Here is a 7,920-nt window from a genome sequence, read left to right as displayed (position 1 = left end):
TCTTCCTTTTACTCTCTCTCTCTCTCTCTCTCTCTCTCTCTCTGTGTGTGTGTGTGTGTGTGTGTGTGTGTGTGTGTGTGTGTGTGTGTGTGATAATAATAATAATAATAATAATAATAATAATAATAATAATATACGGTTTATTAATTTGGCAGTGCAACAAAAAAATTTACACTGAAAATGTACAAGTGGGGGGACATTAAAACAATGAAATGCTTAACCTAACTATAAATCTAACTTAACCAAGAATTTACTTATTGATTTATTTATTTATGGCTGTGTGTGTGTGTGTGTGTGTGTGTGTGTGTGTGTGTGTGTGTGTGTGTGTGTGTGTGTGTGTCTACGTGTGTGCGTTATGCCTCCTTTTCCTCCTATCTTAACTAATTCACTCCTCACTTTTCTCTTTCTTCATCTGTGGTAAAAAAAAAGAGAGAAGAAAAGAGTGGATAGGAACAAGAAAGGAAGGAAAAAGAAAAGTAAAAGGAGAAAGGGAAGAAATGTATGTGTGAAAAGTAAGTGATGAATGAAAGAATTATTATTGCCTTGTGTTTTATCATATTATTATTTTTACCACCACCACCACCACCACCACCACTACCACTACCACGCCTTCGTTCTCTTAATTTTGCTAATGAAGACGAGAGAGAGAGAGAGAGAGAGAGACGTATAACTCTTAATTGTGCGTGCGTTAGTGTGCAGAGACTCCGATTTAATTGATAACAGACAAGATTGCGTGTGTGTGTGTGTTAATTTGTTTGTGTTTGTCTTGTTTGTTTGCGTGTGCGTGCGTGCGTGCAAGAGCGCTTACATAATCCTAAATCTAGTTAACCTTTCAGCACAGACTCTCATATTTTATTGCCTACGTCATTTTTTTTTACCCCATAACAAGACAAATATTTTTCACTTCTATAGACAAATATTACTGGAAATATTGCCACCACACACACACACACACACACACACACACACACACACACACACACACACACACACACACACACACACACACACACACACACACACACACACACACACACACACACACACGTCAATTTGTTCTTATGATTGAATTTCGTTTTCCTTCTTTGGATTTCACAGGAAGCAATGTATGTTTACCTGAAGGACGCTGCAATGTGACCCTAAAGATTGAAGGATTGAAGGATTGAAGGAAGGAATGAAGTAAAGGAAGGAAGGAAAGCGTCAATAGTAAAGCTGCTAAATGGTAGGTAATTGCGTGTGTGTGCGTGCGTGCGTGCGTGCGTGCGTGCGTGTGTGTGTGTGTGTGTGTGTGTGTGTGTGTGTGTGTGTGTGTGTGTGTGTGTGTGTGTGTTTATCGTTCAGTTTTTACTTGTGTGTTATTTTTATTATTTTTTCTTTTTAAGTTCACCAAAATCATGTGTTCTGGCATACCTTGCTAATTAGGAGCTTCTTATCTTTATCTCCTCTTTCACCACCACCACCACCACCACCACCACAACCACCATCGCCATCATCACCACCATGACCACATTTCCCTTCCCTTCATATCAATTCACCTTTCCTGCCCGTCCTTTTCAATTACAAACCCACCTTTACCTACCAACGTGAACCACACCTGTCCCTTCCACCTTCCTTCATCCATCCACTCATCCACAACCTTCTTTCACCCACTCTCTCCTCCTTTCCATCTTCCTTTTTTCTGTTTTTAATGAGAATAAGCATCAAATTCTGAAAGCAGCGCCAAACTTTAATTTCAAAGGATATTAGTTGGAAGTTATAAGGGTTTTCGAGAGTACATTAATGGTTGTAGTGACAGATAACACGGTTACTGCATTATTAAGAGAAGAAACACGCTTCAGAGTTACACGGGATTATTTTCGAGAGTACACACATGGTTCTAGTGACAAATAAACAGGATTTCTTTATTATGAAGAGAAAAAAATCGCACTGTAGAAGAAGCACAGGTTGTTTTTAAACTGCATATATGGTTCTAGTGACATAGCACGATTACTGCAATATGAACAGGAGAAACACGCTTCAGAAAGTTACATGTACATATATGGTTCTAGTGACAGATGAACATGATTTTCTTTTTAGTTAAGAAAAAAAAACGCACTGCAGAAGATACTTAGGTTGTTTTTAGAGTATATTTGTGGCTCTAGTGGCAGATAAACACAATTCCTTTATTATCAACAGGAGAAACGCACTTCAGAACCCGTCTATTCATTCAGGTGGCCGAGAAAATAAATGCGTTAAGAGAGCGAGGCGTTAGCAGGAAAAACATACTTCAGAAAGGTACACTTATGGCTCTAGTGACAGATAAACACAACTTCTTATTAGCGACAGGAGAAACGCACTTTAGAACCCGGGTATTCAATGTGACTCTTAAAAATATGTGTTGAAAGAGGCTTTACATTATTAACATGAAAAACACACTTCAGAAAGGTACACTGTGATATTTTAAAGTACAGTTATGGCTCTAGTGACAGATAAACACAATTTCTTTATTATCAACAGGAGAAACGCACCTCAGAACCCGGATATTCAATGTGGCCTTTGAAAATATATGTGTTGAGAGAGCCAGGCGTTACTGAATACGGATCTAACACTGCTATCCGTTTAGGCAAGAGTAAGTAACACCAGGCAACACATAATGCAACACAGGACAGGCTGGATCACGCCCACTGACACCTCATTGTGGCTACGGGAATGGGAATACTGTGGACTTTTTGGAATTTGTGTCGTGGGAATGGAGGTGGAAGAGGAGGAGGTGGACGTGAAGGTGGAGGTGAGAGAGGAAGAGAAGGAATAGAGGAACAGACAGGTAGATAGGTATATGTGTGTGTGTGGGGGGTTTCTGGCACTCTTGTCTCCTACACACACACACACACACACACACACACACACACACACACACACACACACACACACACACACACACACACACACACACACACACAGAGCGTACCTAAACCAAACAGATCAGACGTTGGATAGCAATTATCATGCAAATCTGGCTGGGTACATGTGGCAGGATTACGCCCCAGCCAGATGACGTTTGCCCTTCCCTGCCTCGCCACACCACACGAGGCCACACCGGGAAGTTAGAGGTTTTGGGTTTCCGTCCATTTTCTTTAGTTTACCCTTTCATATTTCAGTTTTCCCTTTTTTCGTACCTCCGTTTTTTGTGGCGTTTTTCTAATCTGGTATTGTGAGTTCCTGTTACTTCTCTCGTTTTCTTTCTTCTTCAGTTTCTCTTTCTTTATGTAATTGATATTGAGAGAGAGAGAGAGAGAGAGAGAGAGAGAGAGAGAGAGAGAGAGAGAGAGATGTGTCAATTTACATAAATGTTAGTTTTAAAAAGAAGTAGTAGTAGCAGTAGTAGTAGTGGTAGTAGTAGTAGTAGTAGTAGCAGTAGGGGTAGTAGAAGTAGTGGTAGTAGTAGTAGTAGTAGTAGTAGTAGTAGTGTTAGTAGTAGAAGTAGTGGTAGTAATGGTAGTAATAGAAGTAGTGTAGTAGTAGTAGTAGGAGGAGGAGGAGGAGGAATAAGAGGAAGAGGAGGGGGAGGAGGATGAGAAGCAGAAACAGCAGCAGCAACAGTGTGTGTGTGTGTGTGTTCCTTTACCAAGAGCCGTAATAGGCTTTTAAATGAGTCTCTACAGGTGTGTGTGTGTTATTCACTGTTTGATCTGCTGCAGTCTCTGAAGAGACAGCCAGACGTTACCCTACGGAACGAGCTCAGAGCTCATTATTTCCGATCTTCGGATAGGCCTGAGACCAGGCACACACCACACACCAGGACAACAAGGTCACAACTCCTCGATTTACATCCCGTACCTACTCACTGCTAGGTGAACAGGGGCTACACGTGAAAGGAGACACACCCAAATATCTCACCCGGCCGGGGAATCGAACCCCGGTCCTCTGGCTTGTGAAGCCAGCGCTCTAACCACTGAGCTACCGGGCGTGTGTGTGTGAGACATTTCGCAACGCTTTACTGCGCCACACTCCCATGGCCTACCTTCCTTCCTAACTATGTATCTTAATCTCTATCTCTCTCTCTCTCTCTCTCTCTCTCTCTCTCTCTCTCTCTCTCTCTCTCTCTCTCTCTCGTTAATGGCACTGTGAGAGACTGAAATCTTGTTGAATGGGGAGGAGGAGGAGGAGGAGGAGGAGGAGGAGGAGAAGGAGAAGGAGAAGGAAGGAGGAGGAAGAGAGTGTGATTCTACTGACGAAGGAAATTCTACCAGCAAATGAATCTGAAGACGAAGGAATGTTAATAATGAAGGAACTGCACACCGCGGAAAGATACTGACGAAGGAAAACTATTGACTAAAGAATTCCATTAACTAAGAAATTATAACGAGGAAATGATCTTGCCGTATCGAGAGACATACGTACCTTTCTGTAGACGACGCTGGCGAAGGTATGGCACGACACGGCACGGCACGACACGGCATGACACGACACGGCAAGGTATGGCAGCATCTCTAGGATCTCCCGTCAGTAGGATATCGCCAAGTAAGATTAAAAGATCAGAGAAGAGCCTTGGATTAAATCGTGCGTGTGACAGATCTCCGTCAGCCCTGTCAGTCCGTCAGCCGCTTTTTTCATGCCCTGACGCGTGGAGGAGGAGGAGGAGGAGGAGGAGGAAGAGAAAAAGAAGGAAGGTGAAAAAGACTGAGGAAGTGGTGGTGATGTAGGACGATGAAGAAAAGGAGAAGGAGGAGGAGGAAGAAGAAGAAGAAGAAGAAGAAGAAGAGAAGAAGAAGAGAGGAGGAGGAGGAGGAGGAGGAGGAATACAGAGGAAGAACAAACAGCAGCAGGCTTACTGACCCTTACTACGTTTTTTGCAGACTACACTATCTAAACCAGTGGTTCCCAAACTGGGGAAATTTCCCCGTGGGATAAAATTTGAAGCTACCAGTGGGGAAATAATTACACTAGCTACTAACTACAAAAGTCTCAAAGTCAAATCAAAAGTCCTTTTATTTGTTACTCACCGCTCTCTATGGCTATGCTTAGTTGTTACTAACTGCTCTCTATCCACTTTACTCTGTGACTAGAAGTTTATCAGTATATTTGTACATTTGAAAAATAAATTAGTAAATAGGAAGAGGAGGAGGAGGAGTAAGAGTAGGAGGAGGAGGAGGAGGAGGAGGAGGAGGAGGAGGCGGCGGCGGCCAAGGTGTGTCCTTATAATCTCAGAAGACCCTGGTGTTTGGTTGGATCGTGGTCATGGTCGCTTCAGTGTAACGATCCAATGGTTGGTAAGAATTCTCTTCCTTTTACTGCCATTTATCATCTTTTCGTGAGCAACCTTTGGATCAGTAATGTGTTTCACCTCCACTAGTCTGGTAATGTTGCATCTGTGTATTGTTTCGTGTATGTCTGCTGAGAGGAAGTGAGTTTTCCGTGTTAGTGACTGTTAGTTGATTTACTATGCTATGAATATTTTGGCGCTTTTTTTTCCAGTCGCTTTCAATGTGGAAGTTACCGAGGTTGCCTATATGATTTCTCCTTACTACTGAGAGGAAATGAGTTTTCCGTATTAATGACTGTTAGTTCAAGTTAATTCACTGTTTTGTATATTTTAGCGTTTTTTTTTTTTCCTTCCTTTTTTTGTCTCAACGTGTTCAGGTGGAATTTACTGAGGTTGTGTATGGTTTCTCCTTAGTATGGAATGTTAATTCAAGTGACTGTTTTGAACGTTTCATTGTTTTTTTTCTGCTTTGAATGATGTATAGTGGAAGTTAATGAGATTTTGAAGAATATTGCTCAAGACTAGTGATTACTGAGTCATTTACCGTTATATTTAAGAACCAGTGTCTTCCTGTCTCCTTTGAATCTAACTTTTTATCAAGCTTTGTCTGTATTACTTGCCCTGTCCTCCTTTAAAGAAATGCTCAAGAAAACAAACTCGTACTCTCAAGTTTGTTTTCAAGATTTTAGTAGTTATGAAATTTGTTTTATTAATTCATCACTCCATTTGAGAACAATTTTATTTCTATCTTATTGAATATATAACTTACCAATCTTCAATCTTTTATTTCGTATCGTATCCAGTCAACATGCCGAAGCGTTTCAGAATACTATCTTGCCTGAGAGGAAAATGAAAGAGAGTAGGGAAGGAAGCGTCGGACAAAAGCATTATTGACAGAAAAAAAGTGAGTGAAGAAGAAAAGGAATGCATGAAAGAAAAAAAAATCGAAGAGTGGGGGGATCAAACTGTCAAGTACAGCTATGTATGGCACCGTGACCTACTTCATACACGTCACTCCTCTTCCACCACGTCCTGGCCCGTCCCCTGCCGCGCCTCCCACGTGTTTCTCCGCCTGCATCAGTGTGACATCTTGGCCCAACATATTGCCTCCTTCAAGTCAATATGCGTGGGAGTATTGATGCGTTTTGGGGCGAGATAGCATACACACACACACACACACACACACACACACACACAGAGAGAGAGAGAGAGAAAGCGCGCAATGTTTACACTCGCATGTCTAAAAATGAAGCGATGAATTTCAAATGAGCGAGTGAAGCAGTTTCAGTTGACATGACTCGGCTTTGTTCCCTTGTTGTGTCTATTAATGTAACTTTTCATGCAGAGAGAGAGAGAGAGAGAGAGAGAGAGAGACGGGAGTTAGTTTACTTGCGCTACGGAACACACGATCTCAACTCCATCCACTTACCCACAAACCTACTGTAACTCCACAACATCCACTCCACCCGCCCCTACCTCAGGAGTGTAGCATCTCCTTCCTTCCGGGTGTAATGGATCGCCTCTCCTGATGTGGCTTGACTTGCGGCAGGCGAGTGAAGAGCGAGAGGGAAATGAGATGGAGAACTGAGAGAGGGAAGCGAGAAGGGGAGTCGAGAGATGCGAGAGAAGCCGTCAGCAGGGCAGGACAACTATGCACAGACATTATAAAACTTCCTCACAGTAATAGTCTCTGAACCTTGACACGGGTATGCACGCTCACCACGCTCACTCAGAACCCTCCAGAACCATCCACATGCGTCCAGAACCATCCAAACCCATCCACACTCACTCACTACCACTAAGAACCATCCAAAACTGTACAAACATACACAAACAACCAAGAACCATGCATAACAATCTAAAACCATATTGACACCCATCCAGAACCATCCAAACCATCCACACTCACTCACTACCACAAGGAATCAGCCAAAACTGTACAAACCCATCCACAACAATCCCAAACCAAACACAACCATCTAAAATCACGTCAATACCCATCCAAAACCATCCACATCCATACATATCCATCCACACCCACCGACACAAGCTCAAGGCGAGGCTATCATGGAAGCACACCGCGCCAGCTGGGCGAGGAACCACATGGGAACCTTTCAAACAAGTCCATACACGTTTCCTGTCGCTATTGAAGCCTGAACTCCCTTGCATGCCAAAAGCAGATCAACTCCACGCCCGGAGAGACCTAGTGAAGTTAGAGAAAGCTTGTCAGAGTGAGCTGGGGGAGTCTAGTGTATAAGTTTTATCCTCCAAACGATGTATAGAGAGAAAAAAAGTTGAAATAGTGGCTAGACTTTAAACCCTTCAATACTGGGACGCATTTTTACCTTGAGATTTGTGTACGATTAGACTATTTTATTGACATTAGGAAGGGTCTATGGAGGTCAGGAGATTAATGGCCACAGTCTTCACTATTTCAATCACCCACATAAGTTTCTGAAGCTGTACAAAATCACCAAATAGTAAGCAGAATGAATATAGAAACGCGTCATGGTACTGTAGGGATTAAAATCGATTTGACTGGAAGAGGTATGGAAATTGTTATGACTAAGTGGTAAATTCGTGTGCCTCTTGTGTTCTGGTGTTGGTTCGATGCCCACTTGATGGTATTTCGTGGTTTCGTTGGTCAGTGTTACCAGTGTTTTGGTTTGTGTGGGGAA

The 7,920-nt window shown here is 42.5% G+C and overlaps 1 long non-coding RNA gene and 1 other non-coding gene across 2 annotated transcripts in view; one reads left to right on the top strand and one right to left on the bottom strand.

Moving 5' to 3' along the window:
- The first annotated feature begins 1,103 nt into the window (after positions 1-1,103).
- LOC123508288 overlaps positions 1,104-7,920 on the top strand; it is a 65,173-nt gene continuing 58,356 nt past the window's right edge. Inside the window, exon 1 of the long non-coding RNA XR_006675904.1 lies at positions 1,104-1,222. This is a non-coding gene — a long non-coding RNA (uncharacterized LOC123508288). The remainder of the gene's footprint in view (positions 1,223-7,920) is intronic.
- Trnav-cac lies at positions 3,873-3,946 on the bottom strand. Its single transcript has one exon. It is a non-coding gene; the product is annotated as a tRNA-Val (tRNA).

This window comes from Portunus trituberculatus, chromosome 24, assembly GCF_017591435.1.
Source record: "Portunus trituberculatus isolate SZX2019 chromosome 24, ASM1759143v1, whole genome shotgun sequence".
Taxonomy (NCBI): Eukaryota; Metazoa; Arthropoda; class Malacostraca; order Decapoda; family Portunidae; genus Portunus; species Portunus trituberculatus.
The sequence above is the reverse complement of the archived record's forward strand: the minus strand, read 5'-3'. Positions and strand labels throughout refer to the sequence as shown.